Source organism: Amblyomma maculatum, chromosome 2 (genome assembly GCF_055883805.1).
Source record: "Amblyomma maculatum isolate TAMU_Amacu chromosome 2, ASM5588380v1, whole genome shotgun sequence".
In the NCBI taxonomy this organism is placed as follows: domain Eukaryota; kingdom Metazoa; phylum Arthropoda; class Arachnida; order Ixodida; family Ixodidae; genus Amblyomma; species Amblyomma maculatum.
In genome coordinates, this window is record NC_139345.1 from 164,303,472 (window position 1) to 164,319,924 (window position 16,453).

Consider the following 16,453-nt stretch of genomic DNA (forward strand, 5'->3'; position numbering starts at 1 on the left):
AAAAATAGATAACAATTTTTTAGCTTTCACGGGGCACACTTTTCAAAGCAAATATTTCATTAAACCTCTTACGCTTAGCACAGGACAATTTAGGAGCGTTCTTTTCTCAAGACAAAAAGTAAAAACATTTCATTGGTGTCATCTGCCATTCCGTGTTCGCGGCGCATGACCGAGCATTTAGGCACAGACAGGAATGAACCACGCAGTTGGCCGTATTTTCACTTACAATTCGGAGCCACTAATAAATGCGTATTCACTGCAATAACATGTGGGGTACATAGACAGTAGGAAAAAGTGGGCCAGAGAAGACGTTTGTATATTTCGTTTGTCACCTCGATCGATATACTTAATTTGCACACTATTGCTCAAAAGTGCAGACACCGTACGTTGTGGCAAAACTGCACGCTAGCTCTTCCTGGCGATAAAGCTGTTATTTCTAAGTTATGCACAGGCCAGCCTCAGTAATATTTTTGCCATCTTGCCCTAGCAAATTAAACGAGTGTATCATTTTGTATAAAAATAATAATTATAGCGATTTGCCTGGCCTTCCACTTTTATACGTGTGTGTACACTGTCACGGCCGCTCGATGGAAGCGCACTAGGTGCGGCCTGCTACGTCGCTCGAAACCGGCGGGAGGCGCCTACTTCCCGTCGCCACCGCTGCGGCGCCACCGTTCGGGGACAGCCGCGCGCGGAGGCTGCGTCAGGCTGCGCTTGGCTGCGCTTTGAGGGAGGCGCCGGCGTGGTAGAAGCCTTTTATTTTAAGAATATAACAGCTCCGCTTCACACAATTTGGCAACACGAATTAGTATATACTGTCATGTCTAGTGTTACCATGTCAGCACTTAGCGCTTGCTCGCAAGGATGTATACTGGAGTGTATCACGAAAAACCGAATGTGACGGTGGTTCAAGGCCACTGGATTGGAGAGCTCGCATTACCGTGATGTTTCATTCGGATCAAGTTGTTTGTCACATGAAAATGTCACCCGGCTATGAACAATTCGAAGCTGCTCAGCTGCCATGGTAGCCCAATGCATAACCACTTAGTTAACTATGTCGCTAATTCCGTGTGTCATTTTCGTACCATTTACTAATTTCTGCATACAGCTTTAATACACAAATTGATGTCAATCTGTTATAAGCTGCCAGCGCTATCTAATAAAAAAATGTCCTACTATGAGCAACCTCTGTGAAAATGCGACATGTAACCAACCTTTCTATCTCATTCTGACAAATGTTACGGTGAAAATATGAAGATGTTTATTAGGTTAAATCTAGATGATAACCTGGGATATTCGACTCAGTTGGAGACCTTAAACTTTGTACACTGGAACGCTATCCGTCATGGCTTCCCGCATTTTGCATGACCGAACAAAGTAAGCGCTTTTCATAGAGCCGGTCTGCCTCAAGGTGCTACGTATATGCGCCGAAAGTTTTTATTACTATTTTTATTGGCTGCTCGCAAACCCACACAATTTTGCTGGTTTGCAATTTTCAATGGAAGAACGCGCATCGAGTGTTCCTGTTGTGAATTAGCTGCGATCACAAGAATGTTCACGCTTCAGAGCGCAACTCCGCAGAGACCGCAGCAGAAAACGCGCAAACGCAGATGCCTCGGAGTCAAACCGTGACAAGCTCAGGAAAAATAACGAGGTAACCAATAAGGTTTGGCATCAATGAGGAGAAGTGAATTTCTCTGTTATTCTGTGGTTTAGTGTTGTGCCGCGAAATGCTCGCGCTGTTTCGTCGCCATAGATGCTGGAAAAGGGGGATGTGCTGGTAGCCTCCTCATGCGTTCTGCGTACAGCAGCCAGCAGTCACGAGTGTTCATTGTCCGTCTCATGTATCTCGAGAGGAACGAATAAACGGGGGTGTTCTTTCCTCGCTCGACGAGTGCTGACGTGTTTCTGGCCGCTCCGCTGAGCACCGGATGTACGGCGTCGAGTGGCCTCGCGGAACATGCGCCTGAGCGGCGCCGCGAACACTACAACATTATTATTCACTATACACCCATTTGTCGTTTAGTCAAGGAACTGCAACAGATTGCAGCATGCAGAAGGTATAGCAAGAACAAAGACCGCGGAGAGCGTAACAAGAAAGAACAAGAACCTTCTGGGGCTTCACCCCTGCATTCTTTTTTGCACTGAAATATTTGATAACTGCTAGTAAATTACCGAAATAAATTATTTAAATAGCCGTAGTGTAACCATTTCAAAACGTAATCAATTAAATTACATAATTAACCATAAATTTAACACATTGGAAGTAATACATTACGTACAACTCTCGTTGAAGACGACGTAAAAGTAAAACTCTGCTACTAAGGAAGGAGAAAAAACACCCGATAACGATATCGCTGTTTCTTTTCGTCATATTGTTATTGGGCAGCCGGCGTCTGACAACTTGGCATGTCACTCTGGATAAGTGTGCCTTACGTTACCAACTTCGCAATTTGCGCCGAGAAGACCCCATGAGTCGGCTCCTGGGGTCAGCGGATGCCAGTGCAACATGAAATAACATACAAGCACGTACGTTAGGTTGTTTGTCTCGGCGGAACTTACGTCGCCACTGCCGCTATATAGAGAGCACTCAATTGCTCGCAGTCGTTCTTTATCGGTGCTAAAAGATAACATGGTCTAGTGTTTAAGGTATGCGTAATCTACAGGGATTTAAGAATATATCATTTTTTATTCTTCTTAGCCATTTTTTGTCAGAAAAGATCCCTGTACACAATAAATTGTGAACTTCAGCGTGTTTAGTAGAAACTCGGTTCGGTTTTCAAACTCGTGTTACCCAAAAATGGCTTATGGCTTTATATTCCTACGCAACAGATTCCGGTGTGTCATGTCTTTGGGGTTTTGTATGCCGCCTAAAATATCGCAAGACATTTAATACATACGAAAGATGAAGGGCGTGCTGGCAATTCTTTTTTTTTTTTCATGGTGATCATAGAGCATATCTGGAGAATTGCACTGTTAGCGGGCTTCGCTACATGAGTTTAGCAACGCGTGAGAACAGTAAAGTTCACGTGCTAGGAACTCTGTAAACATCTCCTTTGCGTGATATCACGAGACGTGAATGAACTGTTCTTGAGACACGTGGTTTACCAATGTTAATGAAAAATGCGAAGTGCGTGGCGGAAAGGCGTGAGCACACTGTGATATGGCAGCGAAATTTGTTATTATATAGTGTCTAGATAGCATATAGGCACGCATCCAGTGATATCTACACCTTGCGTCAAGGTCTCGCACAAGTAAGAATTATTTGCCTGTTACCAACCGAGACTGGTGGCAACTGAATTGAAAATCTGAACTTAGTAACTGGCGGGCACGCTAGGGCGCCAAGAGGAGATATGACCGCCGTATTCACAAACATGCCTTCACTTGAACTTGTACTCCAAGAGGCCACGGAGGAATGTTTCTCGCTTTAGAAACCAACACCCCACTCAAATCGCTCCTCCCGCGAAGGAGAAAAGTCGAGTTTTGTCTAGAATCTCAAGTCGGCAAAGATTCTACCTTAGGCGCTCCTAGAAATCCATTCCACTTGTAAACACGTCGGACACCGCATCGCTCGCTCGCTCTGTGGACTTCGATCGGCCGGCATACCAAGATTTTAACGAAAGTGAATACAACCAGGATGCGCCGAAAGTTTCTCGAAAGACAACGACATGACATCGTTGTACGGGCGTGGATGGGGCTAGGCTCCTGCCATCCGTGCTGCTGGCACCAGACGTGGAAACTACGATCAGTTGCCGACATCAGTACTGCAGTTAATCGTCGAATTACGCTTGTTAGGCGAGGGCACCTTTCAAGAAGTCACGGGATAACTGAACGGCGTTTAACAATCTACAGGGTACAATGTTAAGGCAAGCATCTGATCGCCAGTGGCGAGCTAGCCTTGCACGGTTGCTTCCGCAGAGAGAGAGAGAGATAGATGCGCGGCAGAGCTTTGCGGATATCTGTGCTGAACCCCGCATATAAATGGCTTGTTCGCCGCCGAGGGTACGACGTCTTCGGACGCGCAGCGCTGTCGAGAAAACGCGTTGCTCGGCGCGTTCAACATAGGGCTACTCGTGGTCGGCGAAGGGCACGGCCTTTTAGGCACGTTTTCAATTTCGCTTCCAACATATTCGCTAACAGCAAGGGGCATATGCTTCGGGAGAGCCAAATTCAGTCTGGGTATGTCGCAAAATACTGCAAAGCACCTTGCATGTTTACACCGCTCGTCCCCAAGCCCTCCGAAGGCACAGGGCGAGCGTAACAGAGATCTCAAATCAAACCTGAATAAACCCAGTGTTCACATCAATTCGCAACGCACACGTTTCTGAATCTACTCACGTTATAAATCTACTCCAACTTGTGGGTTTCCCCTAAATATGCGACCAAAGCACAAGTTCCAATCAAGCTCTCTATCACCAGCAACAATGTTTTGCAAATGTAAAAAACCTCTTCGACCTTTTCCAGCCGGATTTTCATGCAGCTCGTAAAACAAGTTTACTGGGGTGTAAACATGTAGTAAATGTTCTTACAACAGTCGGTATTGAAACAATGAGCGTGTTGCACATTGCCGCACGCAATTTTCGGGTCAGATTTTCCCCTAATCTCGTCTCTATACGCCATTTGCACCGCTTTTAGTGGAGGAAAATTTCACGAGGAAACCTCCCTGAAGGTAATTGTGAAGAGCTTTCACGAATTTGCGTCGGTCTTTGAGTGAAGGAGCGGCTTTTTTTTTCACTCCACGCAGTGTAGGTGGATCGTCACGTCGAAGTACATTTGTGATAACGGGTGTAAATATTCACCGCAGTTTAAAGTTGAAAGGATTGGCAGGACGCAAGGGAAGCGCCAGGGACAGGTCTGGAGGCCAGCTGAGCGTGAAGGGAAAGGGCAGATAAAGAGTATGAGAGAAAAAAAAGAGGCAGGAGGCGACGGGTGCGTTAGAGCTATGGAAACAGCAGATGAAGAAATATAGAATCAGTGTGCAATCGAAATGTAGCTGCCACGAGAAGAACGTACAGGGCGGCTACCGAGAGAGGACATGACTATGGTGAGGACGAAGGGGACGAAGGATTGTCCTCCCTGAGCATAGTTCTGAACATAATGCCAGGAAGTAGGGCTAATCCAAAGTTCCGATTGGTCTTGCTAATTATTTGGCTATATACTTAGCTAAAAAATTCAATGCGTCACAATAACCTCACACAGATTTCTCTTACTAAACGCGTAATAAACTCATACAAATATCCCACATTCTCATGTATTTATCATAGGTGTAACAATATTTGCATGAGATGATATGACATTTATACGAGTTCTGTATGAGTGGTTTTGTGGGGTTTAACGTCCTAAAGCGACTCAGGCTTTTAGAGGCACCGTAGTGGAGGACTCCGGAAATTTCGACCACCTGGGGTTATTTAACGTGCGCTGACATCGTACAGCACACGGGCACCTTGCTTTTCGCCTCCATCAAAAAGCGGCCGCCGAGGCCAGGATTCGATCCCGCGTCCTTGGGAACAGTGGTCTAGCGCCGTAACCACTGCGCCACCCCGGCGGCCAGAGTTTTGTATGAGTTATGAAAAATCTGTATGAGTTGATTGTGACTCATAGCGTGTTTTCACTAGGGTAATTGTAGAGCTAATCTAAAGTTCTGATTGCTCTTGCTCATCATTTAGCTATAATTGTAAGCTTACCCAGATTATGTATTTTTATGAAATATAGCTGGTGATGGTGTTAAGTGGTCAGGTGCAAGTTGGTCCAGGACACTGGGCACATCAAAGCACACACACAGACAGCACAATGGACAGGCATGATTCTCCTCTGCAAGCGGTAGGGTCTTCAGAGCAGCATCGCTTAGGGAAAATATCAGAAATTGCGTTAACAATTCAAAGAGCACTTTTGAATAAATTCCAGAAATGCGAAAGTCTGAGCGGTGCTCTTGCGTAAGGTTTATCACGTTTGTTCCCATGACCATTATCGAATAAATGAACCGTCATAATCATCACTACCGTCATCATTCTCGTTATCAGTACCATGCAGCGCCATCGTCATAGCTACTATTATCTTCGCGGTCCACCTGGTAAAAAGGAAAGCCTCGGTACCAAACCAATCCAATCCAAAAGGTAAACAAGCAGATGACAGGTTTTCCATGATCATGGGCGTGGTGTAGTTCGTTAAAGCTCTCGGCTGGGGATCCGAGGGATGGAAGTTCGATTCCCGGTCGAAACAGGATTTTTCACTTCTGAAGCCATCCTGAAACAGTTTTTCTTGATGCCATTAGATTGGCAGCTATAGTGTGATCAGATGTACGCCAACAGTATGAGCAATTAAAGGTTTTGTTAGGTTTGTTGGGTTTAACGTCCCAAAGCAACTCAGACTATGAGAGACGCCGTAGTGGAAGACTCCTGAAATTTCGACAACCTGGGAGTCTTTAACGTGCACTGACATAGCACAGCACATGGGTGCCTTTGCTTTGCGCCTCCATCGAAAAGCGGCCGCCGAGGCCGGGATTCGATCCCGCATCCTTTTGCCTTTAAATTTCATACCACAACGAAAGCCATCTGTTGTGGTCGCATCATTAGCGCAATGATTTAGCGTTGGATGCTTTAACGCCAAAGCATCGGCCTATATCAGCTTCGTAGGTTTTTTTTTTTTTTTTGAACGTTCGTTTTACAAGTTATAACCATCCAATAAATTGCTAATATATTCCCTTTGGGATTTTCTCTTTAGGTTGCATATGACGCTTTTAAAGCAGTCAACCGAGTCTGGAGGAGACAAAATTTGGAGGTATGATAACGCACATAAAATGCAGTTACCTTCCCTATAATCAGTTCCAACTTTCGTGATTATGTGTTATCTTTAAAATTGAATTCAGAGACACTTCTTAGCCGAGATTACCGTCTAACTAGCCGTCACCAGCCAATAAGTGTCAAAGTTTTAAGGCTGTTCTGTTGAGATATCGGAAATATGCCACCAAGATAGAGCCGGGACAGGAGAAAGCCACAACACAAGAACGTAATTATCGTCACTGGCCCTATAGTTAGCATTATATATATATTCACATTTCGAAACAGCATATGCAATACAACTGCCCCGTAGTATAGAGCGGCAGGTCTATTTTGAATTTGAGGACATGTAATGTTTAGCTATTATAGAGCATACCAAATATCATATTCTCAGACGTAAAGAAGGATATAAGTATCTTCTTTCAGAGATAATAAAATCAGACCTGCATAGTGAGAACCCTATTCGTAGTGTTATCTGCAAACGAATTGCGTGGATATATCGGTTTGGGGAACTTTAACACTAATTTTTTTTGCCCGACATTGCGGTATAGGTGAGGCAGATTATTTGTGATACAGCGTCGATCTATTCCTGGTAGTTAACTGTTCCGATTTTGTTAAAACTGTAGTCAGACAGCGCGGCTGGTGTGCAAACCAAGAAGCCTTCATATATATATATATATATATATATATATATATATATATATATATATATATATATATATATATATATATATATATATATATATATATATGTATGTATATAACAACAATATACAAGAAGGTAATGATATTGTAAGATAGATAGCTGCAATAGAGGCGAAAGCATGCAAAAGAAAAAGAATAAGGTTTCCAACGGCAAACATGAGAGTCTGTTTACGCGAATGTGTCCATGACATGCAAATACGGGTTCATATATTTTATTGTTCCTTAAAGGGTGTAAGCTCACATGACTGGTAAACTACTCAACACGACCTTACACAGCAATCTGTCATATATATACGCTTCCACAGTTTCCTGCAATAAAGATAATTCATGTTTCTGCATGTAATTCTGAATGGCAGTTGTGTGAGCGGGACAAACTGTCGGGAACGTTAGCTGACGAAACGGGCAGTTTAGTTGACTGGGACTCGTCGGAGCATATTACAGTGTCCTAGACAATGCAAGCTTCAGAAGTCAGGAGAAAAACTACAATAAACCTACCACGCGAATATTGGCACTCATTTGCTGATATGTGGAAATTTTAGTGTAAAGGGCAGGCGTATACATGCATATATACATATATATTGGAAACTACTAATATTTCACAAACCTGCACTTCGACATACTTCATATTGCTCGCAACTCATTCTGCTGCATGTCAAAGTTCTAAAGGTCATAAGCATCAGGTACAAGCAGTGGGCAATTCCAAAGGGCGATTTCTAGTAGCTCCAGGATGAATGAAGCGGCTGGGCTAAAGCCAAAAGGACGCTCAGTTGTGGATGTGTCGGGAAGCGACCGGAAAGTCGGATGTTGCGAGGAGATATATCACATAGCCACATGGAATGTAAGATCTATGACGCAATGTAAACTCGATGTCGTCAAGCGAGAAATGGGCAGATTGAACATTGATATCTTGGGTATCTGCGAGCTCAAGTGGACCGGAATGAGAGAATTTAACTCCGGTTACCATTATGTCTTTTATCGTGGGCACGAATTCAAGAGAAGGAATGGGGTCGCTCTCATAGTAAACAGAAGAATTTGCAAAGCAGTGCTAGGGTACAACCCCAAAAACGACCGAATGATTTCACTTCAGATCCAAGGTCACCCTTTCAACATAACAGTTATCAAAGTCTATGCACCGACCACTACTGCTGCACAAGCTGACGTTGACAGATTTTATGCGGACCTACAATGCGTTTTAGACCGCACCCCATCATCAGACGTCGTTTTTCTCATAGGAGACTGGAATGCTAAGGTCGGGAGTGAAGAAATATCCGGAATTATAGGCAAGTTCGGTCTTGGCGAGCCAAATGAAGCTGGGCAGAGGCTAGTGGAGTTTTGTTAAGAAAACAACCTGACCATAGCGAATACTCATTTTTAACAGCACAAGAGGCGCCTGTACACATGGATTTCGCCGGAAGGTCTGTACAGTAATCAGATTGATTATATTCTTTGCCGGCAGAGATGGAGAAGCGCTATACAAGCAGTCAAAACAAGGCTTGGGGCCGATTGTTGCACCATTGATCAGCTGCTTGTTGCCAAAATTTAGCTTCGATTGAGGAAAACGCAGAAAACTAGAAGGCCTTTCAGGTATGATCTGGATCAAATTTCATTAGAATATGCTGTGTAAGTGAGGAATTGATTTCAAGAATTAGATCTAGAAGGCAGAGAGCCCGAAGAGATGTGGACTGATGTTCGTGCTACTAAGGTAGTTCCAAAGCAAAACAAATGCAAGAAAGCAAACTGGTTATCTAAAGAGGCTTTACAAATAGCTGAGGAAAGGAGGATGGCAAAAGTTATGGGGGAAATAGAAAGATACAAGGTTCTCAATGCGGATTTTCAGAAAATAGCAAGGAGAGATAAGAATGCCTTCCTGAACATACAGTGCCAAGCAGTTGAGTACAGCCAATTAAGGAACACAAGAGCTCTGTATAAGACAATCAAAGATATCAAAGGAAGCTTCTGTGCTAAGCTGGGCGTGATTAAGGACAAACGAGGCAAGGACCTCACTGATGCCTCAGAGATAAAGAAGAGGTGGCAGGAATACACAGAAGAACAGTACAAGAAGGACCCGAATGTGCAAACCCAACATAAGACGGTTGTGATTACTGATCGCGAGCCGGGGATCCTGAAGAGTGAAGTTGAATGGGCCTTAGCAGGCCTTGCCAAGAACAAAGCTAGCGGAATTGATGGCATTCCAGCTGAGTTGCTTCAAAACCTCAAACATGGCGCTGTTAACATTCCGCATACATGATGTCAGAAGATTTGGAGAACCCTGCAGTGGCCACAGGATTTGAGGAGGTCAGTTTACATCCTCATTCCAAAGAAGTGCCAAAGATTGTTCCAACTACCGTACGATCGCGGTTATTTCGCATGCTAGCAAGGTGATGCTGAAAATCCTCCAAGGTAGGCTGCAGCAGTGTGTGGATCGGGAGGTTCCGAACGTGCAAGCTAGGTTTCGCAAGGGCAGAGGAACTAGAGACCAAATTGCCAACCTTCGCTGGATCATGGAAAAAGCAAGAGAGTTCCAGAAACCCATCTACTTCTGCTTTATTGATTATGCGAAAGCGTTTGACTGCGTAGATCACAGCAGATTGTGGCAAGCTCTCCAAGAGATGGGAGTTCCAATCCACCTCATCTGTCTCCTCAGGAACCTGTATGAAAGGCAAGAGGCCACAGTCAAAACTGGGCATGGTCTTACTGATTTGTTTCCGATTGAGAAAGGAGTGAGGCAAGGCTGCATACTGTCGCCCTGCCTGTTTAACCTATATGCAGAGTGCATCATGAGGAAGGCCCGTCTGGACGAGTCTTCAGCTGGAGTGAAGATTGCTGGAAAACGTATCAACAACCTTAGATATGCGGATGATACCACTTTATTGGCAGAAAGTGAAGTGGAACTCAGGAGACTTCTGATGCGCGTACAAGACGAGAGCGACAAGTTTGGGCTTAAACTGAACATTAAAAATACAAAGATCATGGCGTCTTGCCCTATCCAGTCCTGGAGCATCAACGGACAAGAAGTGGAAGCTGTGACAGATTTTCTCTTCTTGGGCTCCAAGATTACCTCGAAAGGAGACTGCAGCCATGAAATTAGGAGACGCCTGCTTCTGGGAAAGAGAGCAATGGTTAGCCTTGACCGCCTAGTAAAGAGCACAGACATTAGACTGCCAACCAAGATCCGTATAACTCGTGCTATGGTCTTTCCAGTTGTGATGTATGGATGCGAGAGTTGGACTGTGAAAAAGGCTGACCGCCGAAGAATTGACGCGTTTGAATTGTAGTGCTGGCCAAGACTCTTGAGAGTTCCTTGGACTTCCAGAAGATCAAATCAGTCGATATTATCGACCATACACCCTGACTGCTCATTGGAAGGTCAAATTCTAAAGTTAAAGCTCAGCTACTTTGGTCATCTGATAAGAAGAGAGGAGTTCCTGGAGAAAGATTTAATGTTGGGAAAGGTTGAGGGTCGCCGGAGAAAGGGGTATGCAGCGAACGCGATGGTTAGATGGCATCCTCGAGGCACTGCAGATGAAATTATGTGATGCTAGGAAGATAGTGAGAGACCGGAAAGCGTGGCGTGACATGGTGCTTAGGGTCATGAAGTGTCGGACACGACTGAACGACTGAACTGAACAAGCAATGAAGCTTACGCAGTGCTGGGGGCTTCTCAGGGTATGATACCCTCTGATGAGATATTCCCCTCTGAGGACCCTGTGGCTTCTGAAGTTGAGCTGAGGCGGGCAATGATATCGGCAGGAGACGCGATGGTTTCCAGGTGAACTAAAGCCCCCGCCGCGGAAACGACATCTGAAGATGAGCCATCTAAATATGTCTAAACTTGTTTGGAAGTGATTTGCGCTATATGCACGGTATCAATTAACCCGGAAAATAACAAGAAGAATAAGATTGGGATGGAGCGCATTTGAAAAGCACTCACCGATTATGACTAGCAGCTTACCGGTATCCCTAAAGAGGAAAGTATATAACAGTTGCATCTTACCTGTACTCACCTATGGGGCTCAAACGTGGAGGCTAACCAAGAGAGTTCTACTTAAGTTGAGGACAACTCAGAGGGCTATGGAACGAAAAATGGTAGGGGTAATATTAAGAGATAGGAAGCGTGCTGAGTGGGTCAGAGAAACAACTCAGGTTACCGAAATTCTTGTGGAAATTAAGAAGAAATGGGCATGGGCAGGACATGTAGTGCGAAGAGAGGATAACCGATGGTAGCTTAGGGTAACAAACTGGAATCCAAGGGAAGGAAAGCGTAGCAGTGGGCGGCAGAAAGTTAGGTGGGCGGATGAGGTTAAGATGTTCGCAGGGGTCAAGTGGATGCAGCTAGCACAGAACCGGGTTAAGTGAAGAAATATGAGAGAGGCCTTCGCCCTGCAGTGGGTATAGTCAGGCTGATGATGATGATGATGAATTAACCCGGTGGTGTCGTCTGACAATGTCGGTTTTAAAGGGGTGACTACCTCTGGCACGGTATCTCCTAATCCGGTTTTGCTACCAGTGACAATTCCTCTTCTAAAGAGGTGACTTCTTGAGAGGTAGTGTTGGCGTCTAGAGAAACTGTATCATCTGATGCGCCAGTGAAATCTGCAGTTGTTCTGTGATGACGCGGCCTCTTCCGATATGAATTTAAGATCTGAGGAGGCCATGACCTCCGAAACGCTGTTAGCCTCAGAAAAATTAGCAATCTCGAAATAGGAGGTCGAGTTCGAATATTCCTGTTCGTGGTAAATTTCAGTCGTTGGGACGTTGGTACGGACGTTGGCTGAGAAATTCTCATCAGATACGACCGAGGTGAAGCTTTCATTCTGAGTAGCTGCCTCAGATGTTAGTTTTTCAGGTGGCAAAGGCATTGTCTTCGGCTCTTGTGGTGTTGGGACATAGTAGTCATCGGTGGTTGTTTTTGGTGGCATCGGGTCTGTTTCAGGTTGAGGGACGGGTCCAAAATAGTTATCGTCGATGCTGGTTGCATCTTCCATATCATTTATAGAAGGATTCCTCGGTTTCTCTCCAGTGGACGGCATCTTTCGAGGCCTCACTGTTATTGAGAAAAAAGGGGGTTTTCTCCAGTCAATTCGCTTTGTGGTAATATTGACGCGTGGACTGAACCTGAGTAATACTTTCATATCCTCTGGAAGCTGCGTTCTCGTTCTGTGCCGCACATTCAGCCCTGACTTGTATTTCCACTCTTGCTCTGTGAACATATCCCTGTGAGCGCCCACCCTGTTAAAGATCGTAGCAGTCAGGGCGATGCACGATGCAGTGGCAAGAATGGAACGTCCCACAATCCAGGAAACCCGTTGCGTTGCTTCTCAAGGCACCTCTTGGAGCTGTGGTCAACATTTCAGTTTCGTCGCCTAGGAAGAGACCAAGGCTTCTGCCTTGATCGCTAGCGCTGAGGGTGCGGCTGTACCTGTGATGGTGAAAGGACGTGAAGAAAAAATAATTTCCGCATTAATTTCTAAGGGTACACAACTGCGTAGATATAAATTTTTGCATATATCACTGGTAAATTTATTTACACAAATGTAGGCGCAAACCTGTACACCATTTTTTAATTAGTTTCTTCTACTTTCAGTGCACTTATTCTGGGGCAGCAGCGACTGGTATTCCTGCAAAAAAAAATGGAGTGGCTCCTTTCGTCCCGCGTTCTCCAAATTGTTGCGAAGCCCCACCCGCGACGCATTCATGTAGAGATGGTCGTCATATTCCCATTTGCGCATTGCTTGTGTTCAGCTGGTCACTCGTGTGCAATTTGGTCTCTCCCACGCCATATTCACTAGCTGATACTACGTCCACATGCGATTGTGCTACAACGAGAGGCAAGATAAGTCGTGGGACGCGACAGGCGGTGCAGATCTGATAAAACTTCATCGCCCCGCCACCAGACGTTCCACTTCTAGTGTCAAACCATAGCAGTGCGCATGAATATCCCTTCATTCTCGCAGCCCTGTCACTTTCCTCGCTTGTAGCGTACGAGCTCATAACATGCAGTGCTTGGCCCCAGAATCGCTTTGGTTATTCCCTACCCCACGCACACAGCTCAGCAGGAGCTCGACTATGGATTAAGCGTGCGTTTCTTTTTTGACCCAGATAAGAGAGGATGCAACTCCCGCTGAGGATTCATTCCATTGTTTTTAGTACTGCTGTGGCCTTCAAATCTATTGGACGCGAATTCCTTCGAAAATATTTGGGTGCGTATGAAGTCACGCTTGTACAAAAAAAAACTTCACCAGCAACTAAATCTACGGGGAACGGTAAGGACGCATTGCAACGATGCTATTTATGTGTCACTAATCACTTACTTCCCTTTTGTTCTAGTATGTCCAACCTATATAAGCCCGCCGATATCTATACGCGTTATTTTTGGCCAATATTTTATTTTATTTCAAGTGTGAGGGGCCTTGCCACCTTCGTCTCATATGATGTTAAATTGAATCTTTCGGCCAAATGCCTTTTCGTTTTCGATGTGCCTGTCCGTACTGAACGTCACACGATATGATTGAGCCAGAAAAAGAATGCAATGAATACGGCACTTGTTTCTCAACGAGACACATCAGATACGTTATCTGTTTACAAGGCAAAATTGTGCGTTCTTCGCCCTTTATCGGGCCCTGCCGAACTGCGCGCGTGGAGCAGTGAATTTTATAAAACGACCCCTGGCGCTATCCGCCGCATATAACTAGCTCTTACTCTGGAAGCGAAGAAAAAGGCAGTTCCGTGAGAACGAAATGAAGCGCATGAGCCCTGTTATGTATCGACACCAGAAGTACAAATTAAGGCCGTGCGATGATGCATTTTTATGTGATCTTTGCCGTACGTTGCGTGCCCCGATTTATTTTGCCGCCAGTAGTACACCTGTCCGGTCTTCTAGCACTCTACACCAACGAGGCACAACGAGAAGTGGTCAGATTTCTCTGGCAGGAGGATGTGGAAGGGGCTAAGATTCATCTTATGCATTTATCAAGCAGGGACACCAGATCATACCATGTGCTCTCGGAGTTCCATGTGCCACATATGGGCTAAACATCCGTTGAATAATCATGTATATTCCACAAATGTACGCCGGTAAGAGGGGTGCAAAAACGTTTGCATGACCAGAGGAAACCCGTCTCTAGAGCAAAAACGTTCTACACGCTCATACTCTGCCAGAATAGCTACTTACGGCCCTCTCTGACTGAACTCATACTACATAGCATACAGTTGCAAGATACACCTTCACGTGAAAAACAAAAAGATGTACATGGGACATAAAGCCGGGAATTCTCAAGGCCTGGCAGGTGTGCCTCGCATAATGCTGTCGGCAGCGTCTCTCGGTCGCAAACCAAAAATTCCATGATCGAATGTTGCCTGAAACTAATTATGGTAAATTCACATTTAACTTGCTTGCCTCATTTTAGTGGAATTACTTACCATTCAACTTAAAGCAATCATCTAACATTCACGCTTTTAGGCCTAGTTTTCGTACTCTTCTACTGCGCTAAACAATTTTTTCATTGATAAGAAAGTTATCACACATTGTATTGTTTTCTTGGGCATTACATTTATATAACGCGTTCCCAAATTATGTTCCGTTTATATTTACGTCATTCTGTATTTCTGCGTGTTCTACATAACAGTTCCAGTTTTCCCCTGCTGCTGTTCGTATGTAATAATTTTTTTTTTGCATGCTTGTACCAGCAAGCCCGCGGTGCAGCCTTTGATATTTACGAAAGTCTTTGTATCCAATCATTGCTCGATGAATAAATTTTCATTCAGATTCTAACAAAAAACATGAATGACTTAATGATGCTTTGTGAATTTATTTTTCCCAAAGGACAAATAATTCGAGGCATGCAGCGAATTTTATTCACTTTACATACTAGTGTTTTTGTATGGGTGATATCATGTGAGTGCTTTGGGGCATTTGAAATTTCAGCCTGAGGGCCTTCAGCAAACTTTATTCGCTTTATATATCCGGTTTTGCCATGCGCAATGTCACGTGAGTGTGTTGAGGCATCTATCCTTCCCGCCCGAGGTTCTTTGGCTGTCGCATCACGAGACTGAGTAGACTAGTAAATAATTATAAGACGCGACGCCGGACAACGCCGATTTGACAATGCCGCGCGTTTCGCGCTGAATGGGGCTTTCCAAGTGACCCCAGAATACAGTGCACTAAAAGCAGAATCCTGCATATAAACCTGATGCACGCTGTGTACCTTCCAGTTGAGTATGTATTTTATAACAAAGACATGTCAATGGGATATTAGGTGATAACATATGCAGCTTGTCCCTTCGAGAAGGCGTCGACATAAAAAATCGCGGAATATAAAGGCAGTGTCTAGGGCATAGACCGGTCTTCTCGTAAGGTGAAGGTTCGGATTCCTTCTATTGTTTTAAAACCTGCTTACAAATATTTGCTGTGATCTAAAACGCGCGGATACGAGATTTTGCACAGTATTCATGCTGCGGAAAAGCACAACTATGGCTGGACTAGGACGAGACAAGCGCTGACTAACAACAGGTTTATTGAAAAAAGGGAAGGGAAATACAGAGAAATCAATCGAACCTAAATTAAAATTTATCGCCGCTCCAGGGATTTACAGCTGGACGACTTCGAGAATTGGAAGATGTCAGTTCAGAGCGACAGTGATTTGAGGGCAGGCAGCAGCTCACTATCGGTGATCGCGCGCTCGCCTTTACGCACTTTGTCTTGGGTACAAAACAAAAAAAAGGCAGAAAAAAAAGCCGAAAATTAGATTTATTTCACATGAGAGGTAGGATATGCTATTGACTTTTCAGTTATTGTCACGGATTGATTGTTGATGCATTGGTCCCCACGGCGTAGCGTATCTCCCATTCCTTGTGACAGATTAAATTTTTCTTCGGTACATTTTTATGTTTGATTGCTTCATTTTCAGTATAAATTTTCCTTTCCTTCCATCAATAAACCTGTTTCTTAATCGGCGCTTGTCATGTCCTTGTCC